The 19,442-nt window shown below is 36.3% G+C and overlaps 1 long non-coding RNA gene across 1 annotated transcript in view; it reads left to right on the top strand.

Moving 5' to 3' along the window:
* The first annotated feature begins 1,457 nt into the window (after window positions 1–1,457).
* The window catches only part of LOC118765542, an 18,814-nt gene continuing 829 nt past the window's right edge, over window positions 1,458–19,442 (top strand). Inside the window, exons 1-2 of the long non-coding RNA XR_005001405.1 lie at window positions 1,458–1,468; window positions 12,974–12,981. This is a non-coding gene — a long non-coding RNA (uncharacterized LOC118765542). The remainder of the gene's footprint in view (window positions 1,469–12,973; window positions 12,982–19,442) is intronic.

Raw genomic sequence — 19,442 nt, 5'->3', positions numbered from 1 at the left:
CGATAATGCTTGCCGCATTCATTGTATTCTCTTGGGTCATATACATTTCATACATGCTTAACTTAACAATATTTCGTTGTCGTTGTTTTGTAAAGTTGCTTGCATTAACGAAACATTGTCCTCCTTGACACAAACTTATACAGCATTTGACGATTGCTGAATAAAGCACAAATACAAAACCTGAATTTGTTATATAATTTACCATTCTAACAGTATTTCAGAGATAACTTTAAATCTATTAAACATTGTGCATTTAATCATCTGTTTTTAATCGACGATATTTTGTCCGTTGAAACATGTGAATAATCTAATGGACTTTTCTTTATTTTGACATTATTAGAAAACAGATAGCAATGACAGTTAGAATACCTCCCTTGTGCCTCTTTCCGGCAGAAAAAATAAACTTTTGAAAAGCTCTAGGCCGAACACCATTTTAAATGAAAACCTGAAAAGAATTCGTATATATTATTTCCACCACAATATTCAAGCAAACGAACCCATAAACATAGTTTTTAACAACATGTAACGATGATAATAATAGTTATATAAAGTTTTGCTTTAACAATTTGCTTTAACTATTCATCAAAAGTTTTTGATTGTATTCAACGTCTCTAGAAGCCCGGCTAAAATTGCTTTGACTCTGTTCTTTCTTTTCCATTGAATATTTCTTTGAAGTCAGACACCTTTCAATTCTGTCAATTTCTTCAACTATACAGGAACTTAACCCTGTCTTTCTTCTTTCCTTTCGTGCCATCTCTCTGAATGTTGAATCTCAAGCACCTCGTTAAAAGACTGCCATATGTATGCACGTATGTCTATATATATATATATATATATATATATATATATTATATATATATATATATATATATATATATATATATAGTGAAAATTTACAAAAAAAAAACAAAACACGAAGACTGCCATATTTATGTATGTATGCACGTATGTATATATATAATGAGAATTTACAAAAAAAAAACTTAAGACGAAAACGGGTGTGTAAACAGCAAACAGATGTATTAGTTTAACGGGAAGTGAGAAAGTCTTTTACGTTTCGAGCCTACACTCTTCGACAGAACTGAACACAGAAAGAAACGGGGAGAGAAAATAGAAAAAGTTATGGTGGCTAGCGATCTATCATGGCAAATGCCGGACAGAGTGGTCGCACAGGAGAGCTAGGAAGAAGGGGGGAAATAAAGTAATGGTGATCCCAAAACGAAGGTGCGCGTGTGTGTGTATGTGAGAGCGTGTGTGTGTATGTGAGAGCGTGTGTGTGTATGTGAGAGCGTGTATGTGCGTGTGCATACGTGTGGAGCGGACTGGTGATATTGACGTGTGCGTGTGTACATGTGTAGGTGTGTGGATGATGGTGTAGGTGCAGGGAAGTGGTTAGTGCTAGTGTGTGTACTGGTGTGGGTGCTGGGAAGTGGTCGGTGCTAGTGTGTGCGGGGTGGTGTGATATGGTGTAGTGTGGTGTGGTGTGATATGGTGTAGTGTGGTGTGGTGTGGTGGTGGGGTGGGGTGGTTGGGATGTATAGGGATGGTAGGGTTGGAAGGGAGAAGGTGGGTGGGAGTGCAGAGCGGAAGTAGGTGCCAGAACAAGAGAGGAGAGGTGGGTGGGAGGAAGTAGGTGTGAGAGGACTAGAGGAGAGAAGAGGAGGGTTAGATGAAGAGGGGAGGAGATTTGAGGCCATGCGGCGCAAAGGAGTGAAGAGAGAAGATTAATCCCAGCTCACGGCGAAAACGGGAGTCCGGATGGCCCCTGTGCAAGGACAATGCGAATACAGACATGTGTTTTAAAGAGTGACCGGTAGACTTCTACTATACTGAGTTCTTATTTCTTTGTCCTTGGGGTTATCCTTCCGATGGTTTTCATTATAGAGTGTCCTAGCTACAATGTCATGTCTCATCGGTAGATAATACTGTGATAGCATTTTCGGACAACTGCCTATGATGTGGGTGATATCTTCGGTGTTAACACCTTAAAGTCTGCATCGGTTGTCACATGTTACTGCTTTTCTTGCATCTCTATCCCTTTTGCACATCAAGTATTTGGTTGATATTTCCTGTTCCTGGATTGCAAACGCATATCCTTCAAAGTGGGAGGTAGTAATCCGGCTATTGGTTCATGATAGACTGCTTTAATGATCAATCTTAGTATCATCTCGGAAGTTTCTACTAACATATCTCTACATTGTCATCTGCTCATATACGCTCATTCTTTCATCTGATGATACTTTTCGGTAGTCATGTGACTTCTTTGGGCATCTATTTAAGTTTATCAAACAAAGAGTGTTGCTCAAGGAGCTGCCTTCCAAGTCTTATGATGCTATCAGCCTCGTGTATGCAAACTTGGTCTAGGAATGCACTTCGACACTTGTATGTACGTTTGTATGTATGTATGTATGTATGCATGTATGCATGTATGTATTTATGCATGTATGTATGTATACATGTATGTATGCAGGAGGATAAAGATAAAGGTGTACAAGACGTGTGTCCTCTCTTCTCTTCTTTATGCCTGTGTGATCTGGGTCACATATCCATACCACCTTAAACAACTGGAACATTTCCATCAGATGTGTCTCAGATGGATCAATGGCATTAAGTGGGAGGACCGCATCAGTGATCTTGAGATATTGGAAAGTTCTTGGTGTGAAAGTATAGAAGCTCTTGTGTTGCAGCAAAGGCTCAGATGGAGTGTTCATCTGGTTTGGATGAAAGATTCAAGGATACCAAACCAACTCTTTTAATGGAGAGTTAGCTAAAGAAGATCGACCTCCATATAAACCAAATAAAAGGCATAAAGATTTGCTGAAGGCTTCTTTAAGAGATGCTAGCATCTCTCCCGACACATGGGAGGGCATAGCTATTGACCGTAGCAGGTGGAGAAGGATTGTGTATGAGGGGACAGCTACTTTTGAGAAATCTCGAGTTGCGCTTAAGAAAGTAAGGAGGGATGTCAGGAAGGGCATTGCTGTTACACTTCCAGACGGTAAGGGTCTTCCTATGACGCTCACATGCAGTGTATGTGCAAGACCCTGCTTCAGTAAAGCTGGACTCAAGAGTCATCTTCGTAGTCATAAAGCGAGACAGATGAGTGACAATCAGGCCACTGGTGGTAGTGCTACACACCATACTAATCATATCTGCCAAGCATGTGGAAGGGAGTGTAATTCGGCGGAAGGACTTACACGATAAGCAAAGGTACATGAAGGCCAGTTACAACTACAGCCGGCTATTGCCGGTAAAGGTTTTTGCTGCCAATTCTGTACAAGATATTGTAGATTTTTAGCTGGGCTAAAAAGTCACATTCCATCACAGCATCAATAACAGTTAAGCTTCGTGCAATGACCATACTCGATAACGAGGGGGCAGCCATCATGTATGTATGTAGTATGTATGTATGTATGTATGTATGTATGTATGTATGTATGTATGTATGCATGCATGCATTTATGTATGTATGCATGTATGTATACACGTATGTATGTATGCGTTTTTAGTTCATTCTGATTGTTTAATGTATCTTTTTTTTCAGATTATCCTTTCAAGATATCATGCTAACTCAAGAAATGAAAAGACAGGCAGTCGTTGTTGCCATACATGCAAACCACAGTGATTTAGAAATTAGGCAACTTCCTAAATGTTGCAAGATCATTTGGACGCAAAGTTCGGTTGGAATTGGAGGTATGGGATGGCAATGTTTCACCTGTATCAAAGAGAGAAAAACATTCACAACGCTCAGACACTAAAAGGACAATGAGGTCCATTGCTAAAGAACGTCGGGTGTCAGAGTGGACTATCAGAACTGTAGTACATCGTTACATTCGATACAAGTTCTATGTAATGTGGAAAAACCGATTAGCGCCTGCAAAGACAGGAAAACCATCTCATCCGTTCAAAGCGCTTACTTACAAAGTAAAAAACCCTCGTGAACAAAGCATGCTTTGGGTTTTCTCTGACGAAAAAATCTTTGACCAGGATCAAAAGTCTAACAGAAAAAATGAGATGTGGTTATGTTCAGATCCTTCTGAAGTACCAAGAGTGATGCACACGATATTTTCAGCAACAGTGATGGTTTTAGGAGCGGTAATTAGCGAAGGTCATGTGATGCTTCCCCACTTTTTTTCCACGGGGTCTTAGAATTTATGCTGCTGGATACATTGAGGTACTGGAAACAGTTATCAAGCCGTGGATTGCTGAAGTATGCAATGGAAGACCATACGTGTTTCAACAAGATTCAGCATCTTCTCACAAAGCCCTAGTCACCCAAGAATGGTTTCAGACAATCTTATGATTATGTATGCCAAATATGTCGCCTCCAAACTCGCCAGATTTGAAATCCATGGACTACTACGTGTGAAGCGCTGTTGAAAGGGAGACTAATCGTCATCCTCATAACACCATAGCTTCACTGAAGGCTGCCATTGTCCAGGTGATGTTCGAAATGAATAAGGACCATATAGTGTCAGCATTGCCAACGGTTCCGGTCCCGCAGTTATCAAAGCAGAAGGTGATTTCATAGAATAATTTGCTTTAAAAATCATTATCAAGACTAATTGCACAAATGTTTATTCAAATACAATTTTATTTACGCTTAAATATAGTTGTTTTATTGTATACTACAACTGTTCTCAAATACCCCTCGCACCCTCAAGGTTTTTGAAATTTGTCTCTGTCTTTACACATATATAATCCCCACCTATTACCGAAAGCTGAACAGTTATCTCCCCTACCCACAACAATAACAATAATAGCGACAACCAATTACCTCCCTTTATTTATCTACTTGTGAAGTCATTCACTCGTGAATTTCATCATCACACACAACATGGACAAAATTTCTTCTTAAGAAAAAATATATATTCAAATAAGTAAAACATAATATCATGACTAGCGATAGCGAAACCGGTCGATATATTAAAAATTATATTAAAACTAGGTAAGTGTGCGTATTTTCCTTTTTTAATTTCTTATATACATTACAACTCACCACGTGGAATAATCAAAAATCCTCTTTTCTGTTATATATATATATATATATATATATATATATATATATATATATATATATTATATATATATATATTATATATATATATATATATATAATATATATATATATATATAATTATCATATAGAAATGGCCAAAAATGACCTAGATACCGATCAGTGTATAGAGAATACCGATCTCGTTTTTCATTATTATAAGGTGGCTTGATTTCTCTTTACGCTTCATCTAGCTGACGACAACTGAACGTAACTTAAGCCCGTTTTATATTTATTTATTGTTTTTCATTGGAGACAGGAAATAATGTCCAGTGTCGTTCTTGTTTTCTACTGCTTTTTTTCTACTTTTCTATCTTTCTTTATTGGAAATTTTTGCAATTCTGAAGAGGATATTTTATAAAGTTTCCAACTATACAAAGCTTCCTCCTTCATCATCAACATTGTCGTATTGTTTTGTTCTACATTATACGCAACTCACCACCATTCTTCAGTTTGGAGTTGTCTTTCAAATGCTGTATGAGTGTGTCTCTCTATATGTGTGTCTCTCTATATGTGTGTCTCTCTATGTGTGTGTCTCTGTATGTATGTGTGTCTCTGTATGTGTGTGCGTGTGTTTGTGTGTGAGTGTGTGTATTTTGCCTTACGTCGAAAATTTTGTTCGGTAGTTTGTCTACTTTGACAAATTCATCTAAATTTCTTGATCTTGTTTAAGTGAACACTTACTTATGCGTCTCTATAGATCAATTAAATTCCTATATTGTTTTGACCTTTTACATACATAATACATACATACATCATGGGTGTGTATGTATGTATGTGTATATATACGTGCGTGTTTGTACTTTTAATCTCGTATTGTTTCAAATAACCAGATTCATATCTTTCTTCTGTCTCGAAAGTATACGAACAAAGCAATATCAATTAGTATCAATGTACTTTACAATAGATACCGGACCGCTGATGTTTTTCTGTCTCTTCTCATTTGCCATGATCAACTCTTTTATGATATTAATGTTCTGGCTTCCTCAAATTCTCTTCTCAGTATTTGTCTACATTCATTTCAATTTTTCAAACTTTTATTTATCCTATAAATAACAATGAATAGTTTCTTCTCCAAGCTGTAACACGACGTATCCGTTGTGTAAGAATTAGATGAAAACTGTGTGAAAATATATCATATAAAAGTGCATGTATGTCTGCCTGTGTGTTTGTATGTGTACGTGTGGTTGTCTGTCTGTGTGAAGAGCTGTTGAAAGGGAGACTAATCATCATCCTCATAATAACATATATTTCTTTACTACCCACAAGGGGCTAAACACAGAGGGGACAAACAAGGACAGACAAAGGGATTAAGTCGATTACATCGACCCCAGTGCGTAACTGGTACTTAATTTATCGACCCCGAAAGGATGAAAGGCAAAGTCGACCTCGGCGGAATTTGAACTCAGAACGCAGCGGCGGACGAAATACTGCAAAGCATTTCGCCCGGCGTGCTCACGTTTCTTCCAGCTCACCGCTTCATAATAACATATTTTCACTGAAGGCTACCATTGTCCAGGTGATGTTCGAAATGAATAAGGACCATATTGTGTCAGCTTTGCCAACGGTTCCGGTCCCGTGTTTGTATGCGTGTGTGCGCCTTTGCGTTTGTCTCACCATCGCTTGACAAGCAACGTTGGTTTGTTTACATCTCCGTGATTTAGTCGTTCGGTAAACAGGAACAATAGATAAGCAACAGATTTGAAATAAATAACGAAATCGATTCCTCCGACTAAAGACTTCAAGGCAGCGCCCTAGCATGATTACAACCCAGTGGCTGCAACAGGTAAAAGAATAAAAAGATATCTGAGACAAATGTTAGTTAGTTAGTTAGTTAATTTGGCTCAAAAGCAAATAGCAAGGCCATGTAGGGGGACATGGAGTTAAGTACAGGGTGGTGTTCATGTAAAGAGTTCAGGCCACTTGAGGGCCAGGGAGGCTTTGAACAAAGCGGTCGTCGGCATCTTCACCATCTCGTCTGGCAGCTTGTTCCACGGATCCGCAACCCGGACGGAGAAAGCTCCTCTCCTTCGATTGAGATGAAATCGTCGCAGATAGAGCTTTTCGGAATGACCCCGCAGCCGGCGCTCTGGAGCAGGAGTGAAGAACAGCTCTTTCGAGAGGTTACACTTTCCGCTTATGATGTTGTATATGTCGAAGCAACGTAAGCTGTCCTTCAGCAAACCCTTCTGATATAGTCACTATTAATGCTATACTCATGGCCACACTCATAGCTATACTCATGGCCACACTCATGGCTATACTCATGGCTATAAACCTGAAATTGTAATCTGGCTAGAGTAACTTCAGATTTCCCAACAGTTCAACGTAGGTATTCTCTTTTTTACTGATCTTTACTTTTATGTTAACATCTGCTGGGCTGCTAATTTCCACATATGTACACAATTTCTCTTCGTATCCCAAATCATTATATCAAGTCTGTTGTGCTTATATTTTATTGACGTTTTCACTGGGACATTCCACCATTACTTGTTTTTTTTATTATGAGTATCTATGGCATCTACCATACTGCTGGGTCCTTATTTCTTTGTCCTCGGGGTTATCCTTCCGACAGATTTCATTATAGAGTGTCCTAGCTACATTATATTTTATCGGTAGATATGCAATGATGACATTTTCGGACAACTGCTTATGATGTGGATGACATCTTCGGTATTAACTCCACATGCATGCATGTGGGGTTAATATATTCGAACCATCACAGGTCGGTGATGCTTTTTCGTCTATAATTACTGATAAATTAAATACCTGTCGGAAAAGATATATACGTATTGATCTCAATGTTATGTACTCTACCTTACAATCTTACAAGCTGTAAAGAGAAGTGTGACAATCGCATCAGGTGAGAAATATCTAAGAATTAACATTGCTGCCCTTAAGTGATGTTCCATTGACATATAATGAACTGCTCATTTGTCAAGATAATGCCTTAAGTAATATTTTTCTCCTTCCTTCCATAAGTTATCACTGGGAAGCTAAGTATGATTGGCATTTATTGAAGTTAACAACGTCCATGTTGTAAGTAAGGGGTTTAATTGGTCGATAATATTTTTATATTCTCACTTTAAGAATTAATATTGTTGTTCTGTCAGCTATAAGCATGAACATTTAAATCCACTAAACGTGTAGAGTACTTGATTTTCTAGTATCTATCAAGGCACTCAAAACTGGTTGTTTCAATTTATTTTTGGGTTCTTATTTCTGCTGCTATTATTGCCATCTTCGTTGACAAACTTCGCATTGGAAATATTCCAATAAGACTTTTATTGAGTTTTCGCTCAATGAATATTGAATTTGTATTGCCTCTCTTTATTTTCTCTGGAATTCTCTAATACTTTCCTTTCATCTGGTTTCGCATGTTAAATCCAATATTTTATGGTCACTTTGAGAGTTTGGAAGATTTCTTTTTGGCTACGAATTATTTGCATTTTAGTTCCAATTCATAATCGGTTCAAAGCTTTTCGTCAGCCTTTGTTTAAAACCTTTACTTTCCTACTTCAATCGTTAAAATCTTATTCCTCTACTTCATTTCTCTTCATTTCTTAAAACCTTACAGTCGTTTGTCAAAACCTTACGTTCCTATTTCATTCGTTAAAACCATATCTCCCAATTTCTTTTGTTTATATCCCGGAGGTGGTGTTGGCAGGAGTGGTGGTTGTGCTGTTGTTGTTGTTTGTGGTGGTACTGGTGGTAGTGGTGGTGGTGGCGGTGGTGGTGGTTAAACTATTTGGTAGCATACATTGGATATAAGTTTTTTTTGCATGCGTTTGTTAAAATTTCGTGAGAAAAGATGGCGTGATAAAATTCTAAAGAACTAAAAATGAAAATATGAATTTTAATCCTACGGCAACAAAGGGAAATTTTGCCACCACCTTTAAACGAATAAATCACCAAACCTTTTCCGTATAATTAATTATCCACCTTAATTAAGGCATTAATCTACCAATAATCGCTTATAACAACATGCAATAAAGAATCCAGTACAACGACTGACGTTATCTTCTTATGTGATAGAATGTTGTTCGTGCTATCGCCCATTGTCTGGTGGCGAAAAGGTTTGACTTGAAACGTTGTTGGGTTTGAATATCTAATCAGAGATACTTTATGTCATTATGTTGCGGGAATTCTGCCAAAACCTTAGCGGCATTCAGGCATCCTAAGTGCACGGACGTAGGAGAGAAAATGTTCATCAGTTGGCAACATACGGTTGTTGATTGGCCAACGTACTTTGTATAATGAAACGTACTTACGTATATTCTTTTTTTCTTCTTACTTGTTTCAGTCATTTGACTGTGGCCATGCTGGAGCACTGCCTTTAGCCGAATCAAATCGACCCCAGGACTTATTCTTTGTAAGGCTAGTACTTATTCTATCGGTCTCTTTTGCCGAACCGCTAATTTACCGGGACCTAAACACACCACCATCGGTTGTCAAGCGATGTTGGGGGTACAAACACAGATATACAACATACACACACACACACACACACACACACACACACATATATATATATATATATATATATATATATATATATATATATATTATATATATATATATATACTTAAATATAAGAGAGTTACCGCTAAGTGGTTAACTCTAGTGCTAAAAATAGCTTCTTTATAGGAGAGAAGAGAGAGAGAGGGTATATGGGTGGGTGAGAGATTTATATATATATATATATATATATATATATATATATATACATATATATGACGGGCTTCTTTCAGTTCCCGTCTACCAAATCCACTCACAAGGCTTTGGTCGGCCCGAGGCTATAATAGAAGACACTTGCCCAAGGTGCCATGCAGTGGGACTAAACCTGGAACCATGTGGTTGGTAAGCAAGCTACTTACCACACAGCCACTCCTGCGCCTATATATGTATATGTGTATGTATTATGTATGTATAATTTTACTTTATCGATTAGAATTCTTCCTTGAAGGAAGGGATTGTTTTCTAACGGAGAAGCAAAATTTCTGTCAATGGAATATGAATAAAAACAACGATAGTTGTTGCATATCGGACATAAAGAATGTGTTGTATTCTTTTATTGTTCCACTTATAGACAGTATATGTGAGGTTGGTTTTAGTCAGCCTCTTTCTCTGCTTGAAGACCCTACATTTTCCAGATTATCGCTCAGACATTTACTTACATAACATGATTATGAGTATAAATAGACAAAGTCGACCTCGATAGAATTTGAACTCAGAGAGTAAAACCGGAGGAGAAGCTGCTAGGCATGTTACCCTGTGCGCTAAGGATTCTACCAAGTCACCACCTTATGGCTTCAAATTTTGGTACAAGACCAACAATTGCAGGGATGGAGATAAGTCTATTACAAAGCCCCCCCCCCCCCAGTGTCCAAATGGTACTTGCTTTATCGACTCCGAAGGATGAAAGGCAAAGTCTACTACCTCGGAATTTCAACTCGGACCGTAAAGATGGACGAAATACTGTAAGCATTTTTCCCGGCATGCTGACGATTCTTATTTCTTTATTGCCCACAAGAGTCTAAACACAGAGAGAAGAAACAAGGACAGACAAAAACGGATTAAGTCGATTATATCAACCCCAGTGCGTCACTGGTACTTAATTTATCGACCCCGAAAGGATGAAAGGCAAAGGCGACCTCGACGGAAATTGAACTCAGAACGTAACGGCAGACGAAATACCGCTAAGCAATTCGCCCGGCGTGCTAACGAGTGTGCTAGCTCTCTGCCTTAATAAAAATTACAACAACAACAACAACAACAACAACAATACAATAATAATAATAATAATAATAATATAATAATAATAATAATAATAATAATAATAATAATATTAATGATAATAATAATAAAGAATAATCAAATGTTAAAGTAAAACACACAATTTATGTACGTATTAAAGTACCGCTATCAAAACAGGCTGGAAGATTCATTAATTAAAATTCCAGAAATGAACATTAAGTCAATGTAATTAGTTAAGCGTCGATAATGTTTGCATGGAAAAGTCATTTATCTCGTTAACTAATAGGAAACGTTTTACCTAGATTATGAATTAACTGTTTAATACGCACAGAAAATATTGATATTAGATATCAATTAAAAATTAATACCAGATAATTATGATGTCAATTTTTGCTAATTAGTTTCATTTTATCACACATCTTCCTGGATATTTCACACTATTTTGTTCTAGTTGACTCACAATCTCGTATACTGATAAAACAAACACCAACCCACACACCCACGCTTTCTCTGTCACCCACCCATATACTCTCTTTCTCTCTCTTTCTTTCTCTCTCTCTCTCTCCCCCCTCTGTTTGCCTTCCAGTCCGTTCGTAAATATGTATGTACATGACTGATTATATTATATGTGCGGAGGAGCATATGTGTGTATACATAATATATATATATATACATATATATATATATATATACATATATATATATGTTGATTCGTTAGCTACTGCACGCATTTTTTTTCTCTCCTCTTTCTGTGTTTTTCTCTCTCTGTGTATCTTTCTGTTGAAGAGCGTAGGCTCGAAACGTTAAAGACTTGTTTTATTTATATTTCCTGAGCGCCATACTAATACAATTGTTCGTTTGTTTTCCACCTGCCTTCGTCTTTTGTTTATTTCCATAAAGCTTCCCGTTATATATATATATATATACATATATATATATAATTTCAACAATTGAGGGCAAAATTAATTAATTATTAATCAATTTCACCAAGTGTTCAGTATGCAAAGGGACCATTCAAGGCGAATTCAAATTATTACATTATATAAAAGGGCTTAGTAAAATAAATTACTTTGCCGCATACTGAACTCATTAGAAATAGCAGCTAAAAAACTTTTTTAAAGCTATTTCTAATACTTAAAGAAAATCTCTCTCATATATAGTGTTTGCTTAATTCAACTCACAAAAGTTTGGGGGTAAGGACATCGAAAAATCAAATGCTAAGGTTATTTGAGAACGTACGTTTCAAGATTAGTCAAAAACAACACTTCTATCATCAGCTCAGAAATTCCTTGGTTTGGATTTGAAACACTGAAAATAAGAAAACAACCCTTTCGAAGATCTGCTCGTAACTAACAGTATCAACAAATTCAAATAAGCAAGCGAAGAATCTCTGTTCTCCCCTTTCCACCAGCGTGGGTTAAAAACATCAAACACTATGCTTATTTCGGTAAAATCCGAAGCATTAATCAGAGGGAGATTAATTATAATTTAACAATTGAGGGCAAAATTAATTAATTATTAATCAATTTCACCAAGTGTTCAGTATGCAAAGGGACCATTCAAGGCGAATTCAAATTATTACATTATATAAAAGGGCTTAGTAAAATAAATTACTTTGCCGCATACTGAACTCATTAGAAATAGCAGCTAAAAAACTTTTTAAAGCTATTTCTAATACTTAAAGAAAATCTCTCTCATATATAGTGTTTGCTTATTCAACTCACAAAAGTTTGGGGGTAAGGACATCGAAAAACAAATGCTAAGGTTATTTGAGAACGTACGTTTCAAGATTAGTCAAAAACAACACTTCTATCATCAGCTCAGAAATTCCTTGGTTTGGATTTGGAAACACTGAAAATAAGAACATACCCTTTCGAAGATATATATATATAATATATATAATATATATATATATATATATATATATATATATATATACATATATACATATATATATAATATTATATATATATTACATTGTATATATGTGTTATCTATATGCATATATATTGTACACATGTAACTGTTGTATGGGCACTATATATATATAAAGAGCAAGAAGAAGAAAGAAGAAGAAGAAGAAGAAGGATGATGATGATGATGATGAAGATGATGATGACGATGTCAGCGACGACGAAGTAGAAAACGAAAATGTCTCAGATATATATGTATACATTTATATATATATGCGTGTGTGTGTATATATATATTTATATATATATATACATACACACACACACACATTCACATACTTACCATTCAATATACATGATGTATATATATATATAGAGAGAGGGGGGAGAGAAAGAGAGTGATGGCTTGTTACCGCATAACTCTGAAATATTTAGATATGTAATATTTCTATGTATATATATATATATATATATTATATATATATTAGATATATATATATATATATATATATATATATATATATATATATATATATATATATCGTTAATCCAAACAAGAAAGCACAAAAAAAACACAACAACGCGAGGACGTGGAACAAATATAGTAGTATTGGACGCTCAGGAAGAAGGAAAGAAGGAGGGTTTAACGTTTCGAGCGGAGCTCTTCGTCGGAAACATAGGAGAAGGAAAGATCCAGAGAAGAGAAGACAGAGGAAAAAATCGCCAACGGTACACACGCGGTCACATTTTGAACAAATATACATGTGCATGTGTGTGTGTAGATCTATATGTATTTATATATGTATGCATACAGGCGACTGGGCAAAGGAAAGAAAAAGGCCTTCAACGCGTTAAGTACGAGTTGTATATTATTTGAAGCAGTCTAAACCCACGCACACAAAGATAAGGATCCACCCTGGCTGTCGCTCCCAGAAAATAGAGGATTTACTTGCATTAGGAAAACTGAAGGTATGACACTACTAAGTCATACGTCTCCACATACACACACGCACACACACGTACACAGACATACACACACATATATACATATAAACTTAGCGGTTCGGCATAAAAGACCGATAGAATAAGTACTAGGCTCACAAAGAATAAGTCCTGGGGTCGTTTTGTTCGACTAAAGGCGGTGCTCCAACATGGCGACAGTCAAATGACTGAAACAAATAAAAGAGTAAAAGGGTAATTAGGTGGTAGCTTACCTGTAATAGATTTTACCGAAAATAATACTGCAGAAAATAATTTACTTCAGTAGCTTTTGCCGGTTAGAGAACGTATTGAAATTTAGATTTTAAACGAATGTGAGAAATTGGATATTAATTTAATTAACATCAATTTAACATCAGTGGTCTAGCATATTAAAATTTGAAAGTTCAGTAACTTGTATTATATACATATAAGAGGGATGACCACCATGGTGTGCCAAAACGAGGATTTTTGAAAGGTAACCGCAAGTGTAATAGATAGAACTATATACAGGTCTGACCACATGCAGACGTCATCGCATATATTTCAGCAAATTATATTTTTATGGACGGTCACACTGAAGATCTACGGACAATTGCGTAAGTAAAATTACGTAATCTGTTAGTAGTGAAACATGTATATGAATAATCTGCATTTTGTTACTTTTCATTTGTCTTGCTCTCTTATGTTCCGGTGTTTGCTGAATTTTTTCTTGGGAACATTTCTTAGTGGTAAGACCAAAGCGGACCTACTTCTAGCATAAGGGTTCTCCACATAGTGGTCATCCCCCTTATACGTATATAATACAATTTACTGAACTTCCAATTTTAATATGCTAGACCACTGGTGTTAAATTGATATTAATTAAATTATATCCAAATTCTCACCCTCATTTGAAATATATATATATATATATATATATATATATATATATATGTATATATATGTATATATAATATATATAATACATATATATATATATATATATATATATATATATATATATATACATACATATATATATATATATATATATATATATATATATATATATAATATACATATATATAATGTATATATTTTATATACATATATATATATACACACCTGTAGGGAGCAAATAATTGAGGAGTGAATATTTGCGAAGATGGTATAAATATTATTATTAAATATTATCACCTGCCTCATCGCGATAAAAAAAAAATCACCCAACCCGTCGCGTTGAAGCTTGCGATGCATTGATTCGTTTTGCGCCAAAATATTCCAGTCTCAGTGTGAAAAGAATTCCAGTTAGGAGCAAATAATTCAAGAGTGAATATTTGCGAATACATTATTAAATATTATCGCGGGTAATATAAGTAAATTGATAACAGCAGAATTAATAATATAGACGATTGCAGCTCCCATAAAAAAAAAACATAAGTAGCTGAAGGATTAAAATTTATATTAATCAAAAGAAATACTGTGTATGTTTGCCTGCTAGAAATAACAGTCAAAACTCTTAGTTATTATCAGTGTTATTTTTCAGTGGTTTAAATAAGACTGTTATTTCCAGCAGGTAGACATACTCAGTATGTCTTTTGATTAATATTATATATATATATATATATTATATATATATATATATATATATAATAATAGATTATATACATATATTATATATACATGTATACATATATACGACAGGCCTTCTTCCAGTTTCCGTCTACCAAATCGATTCACAAGGCTTTGGTTGGCCCGAGGCTATAGTAGAAGACACTTGCCCAAGGTGCCATGCAGTGGAACTGTTCTCGGAAGCATGTGCTTGGGAAGCGAGCTTCTTAACACATAGCCACGTCTACGTAAACGGTGTTTCTGGAAGCGAATTCAGCTATAAATCATAACGCATTGGTGATTAGCGCATTCGGCACACGATTGTAAGGTCGTCAGTTCGATTCCCGGCGACGCGTTGTGTCCTTGAGCAAGACACTTTATTTCACGTTGCCCCAGTCCCACTCAGCTAGCAAAAATGAGTTGTACCTGTATTTCAAAGGACCGGCCTTGTCACACTCTGTGTCACGCTGAATCTTCCTGAGAACTACGTTAGGGATACACGTGTCCGTGGAATGCTCAGCCACTTGCACGTTAATTTCACGAGCAGGCTGTCCCGTTGATCGTATCAGCTGGGACCCTCGTCGTCGTAACCGACGGAGTGTTCCTATATATCTCTATATATATATATATCTATGTGTGTGTGTGTGTATATATATATGTATATATATATATATATATATGTGTGTGTATATATATGTATATATATATATATGTGTGTGTGTGTGTGTGTGTGTGTGTGTATATATGTATATATATATATGTGTGTGTGTATATATATATATATATATATATATAAAAAATTCTGCGTTTGCAATACTTTTTTCATTCGGCGTCAACAGCCCTTCTTATCTTGTTTTCCCTGTCCTGTCTTTTACTGTTATATATATTTTTTTTACTGTTTATATATTTTTTTTTACTGTTTATATTTTTGTACTGTCGTTACTGTCCTGTTTTTTTACCATTTTTTAACCATTTTTTACCCCTCTGCGAAAAGATCTCAGAATTTTAATTGATTTGCTTTTCGCAGAAAGGAAAGTTTCTTGTCGAAGATACGTCTCGCTTTTATCCTTCGAAACGTAGAGTAGATGAAACCTTAGCGACTGAAGAAGGGTTTTTTCGTTGTGTTAATTGTCCTGCACTCCATTTTTGTTGTTTTTAAAAAAATGTCCTGTTCCTTTGGTTTGTGTCTATGTTTTCGTTTTCTTTGTGTTCGACGTCCCTTTGTGTCCTGTACTCATATATGCGTGTATATGTACATGTAGAGGTAGGTACGTACATATATGTTTATATATATGCATATGTTTTATTTCATTTATTAATATATATATATATAGAGAGAGAGAGAGAGAATGGTTGTATACTGTCAATCTAACAAGAACGTGACAGTAGGGGGTATACACCACCGCTGTATAGCCCTAGGAAGCATCGAACGCCTCCTGATAGCTTTGACACATTTTTTCCCTGTGTCCTTATATACATATACGAAGGGGAGACAAACACCCCCGGCTGCCGGAACTGCTCTAGGGACACCGTGTGTTTCAGGATCGTTGGTCCTTCATCAGCCTAGAGTAGTAGACACCGGTCAGCTGGTGATATTTGCCTCGACCTTCGTAATTGTATATATCTATATTCAGAGAAGTTTGACTCACTGATTATCAAAATATATATATATATATATATATATATATATATATATATATATAAATATATATGTGTGTGTATATGTAATATATATATATATATATATATATATACGTTGAACCTGAAAATGCATAATTTGAGAAGAACCAGCCTGCGGGCGCTCCCTTCCTGTTAACAAGTACATTTAACATAAATTCTATCAGATGACGTGAGTATAAACAACTGTATTGAAGTAAATCCGGAAATCAATCACAGTTTAATTATCTAGAACTTCTAAATATACGATGGTTTGAGTGTGTCCTTTCAATTGATGCATAAATGAAAGAATTTGGAGGATTTCCAACTCGCGAACATCCTACATATAATTAATTGCCCATGAGAGAAAAAGGTGAAGTCCAACAACCTTGAGAGAATGTCTTTAAGACTTGTTTATTGATATAGCCAAGTTTATTTTTACTGGGAACTGGAATCGTTTAAATTCAATGGGGAGGTCATATGGGATTAACGGAATCTGTGGAGTGAAGACATCCTCACCCTTATAGTTCCCAGTCATGATTGTTGCCTCTAGGGCATGGGGTTGCATCGCTGTCACCATCAGTCTGGTGCCATTGTTGTTTGTTCCTTCTCGAGCCACGCCTGGCTCATAAGGGCCGGTTTCCCGGTTTCTTGGTGTATAGGTTCCCCACCTGGACGGGACGCCGGTCCGCCGCAGATGAGCTGCAAGATGCAGGAGGAAAGAGTGAGAGAAAGTTGTGGCAAAAGAGTCCGGAGCCGCGTGGAGTCCATTACCTTCTGCCGGAGCCGCGTGGAGCTTAGGTGTTTCGCTCATAAACACACACATCGCCCGGTCTGAGATTCGAACCCACGATCCCTTAACCGCGAGTCTGCTGCTCTAACCACTAGGCCATGTGCCTCCACAGTCTGGTGTCATTGCTCCAGACAGGCCTCCTTTCTTTAGTGTTAAGTGGTGAGGTAGCTTCCCAGATTGCTGTAGAGAGTTCAGGAATTCAGTTGGAAAAGCTACAGCCTGGTCCTGATCATCGTCTGTGTCGAGAGATTTGGAAGACTGTTCTTGTCCGTGCAACAACTGCAAGAGATCCCATATTAATTTTGTTGACAGCATCATTACATGGGGCCAAAATGGCCCACATACAGAGCCATTGACTGATGCTAAAGCTTTGTGCAATGTTTGGGAGCACATGCATTATGAGATCATTGACCATTGGTACCATCTCACCACAAGCTTTCTGCACACCACCCCCAACAACTTTGGATCATGATAACTTAAAGAAAAATTGATTTTTTAAATGAAATTTTCTACAAATATGCGTTATATCATGTAGATTCAGAATATACAACTTTTAGGTGAAGAAAGTGTTTTAAGAGAAGATGGTGGAGGATTTTAGGAAAATCACCGGAGTCCAATTCAGTTCGTCTTAACTTTCAGTAAAAGGGATATTTTTTAATGAAATTGTCTGAAAATATACCTCGGACTATGTAGATTCCATGCATATAGGATTTGTGGGAAAAACGATCGGGGGTTATTTTTTGCGAACTGTTCCTCACTGGGGGAGAGGTTCGGAACAAGCCGTCCATGTTTGTTTCAGTTTCTCCGTTTTGTGCGTTTGTGCATCCGTATATAACCCTTAAAGCTACTCTTAAAATTTCAGGAAAAAAATTGAAAAGTTAAGGAGTGGGTGTATTAAAAGTCTAAAAGTAGATTTTTGCATATCAGAACCTCCGTTGAAGACAAAGTCGGAATCTGTATAAAAAATAAAGCACAAGGGGTGGTATGCGTATTCTCAGTGTCCTCACACACACACACACACCACACACATATATATTATATATATATATATATATATATAATATATATATATATTATATATGAAAAAAGGTTCAAACGGGGAATTATTCCATTCAATATCATGTTTATTGTAGAGATTATGTAACAAATTATACTTTACACTTCTATATTAAACTGTGCGGGTATATTCCTTATTTTTGCTTCTGGTGTCTTCTGCCTTTCTATTAGAACTGTGTACCTGGGAATTTACTTAAAGTGAAAAAAGAATCGAATGCAACAGATAAGTCGTCTTAATAATACACATCTGTGTACCAGATATCTAGCTGTTATTTTTAGCATGAGTTTTCTGGTGAGGGCTTCATTTGCCTTCATTGCCTGTTGCTTCAGTAGAAATCTACGGATGCATAAACGCACAAAATAGAGAAAATGTAGCAAATATAGACGACTTGTTCCGAAACACCCCCAATTGGGGAAGAGTTCGCAAAAATGGTCCCCAGTTGTTTTCTCCCAAAATTCCAATATGCTCGGAATCTACATAGTCCGAGGTATATTTGTAGACAATTTCATTAAAAAATATCCATTTTCCTGAAAGTTAAGCAAATTGATGTGGACTCCGGTGTATTTTCCGAAAATCGTCCCACACCCCTTCTAAAACACTTTCCCCAAAAACAAATTTGTATATTCTGAATCTACATAA

Source organism: Octopus sinensis, linkage group LG12 (assembly GCF_006345805.1).
Source record: "Octopus sinensis linkage group LG12, ASM634580v1, whole genome shotgun sequence".
In the NCBI taxonomy this organism is placed as follows: domain Eukaryota; kingdom Metazoa; phylum Mollusca; class Cephalopoda; order Octopoda; family Octopodidae; genus Octopus; species Octopus sinensis.
Note: the sequence above shows the minus strand (reverse complement) of the source record. Positions and strands in the feature narration are given on the sequence as shown.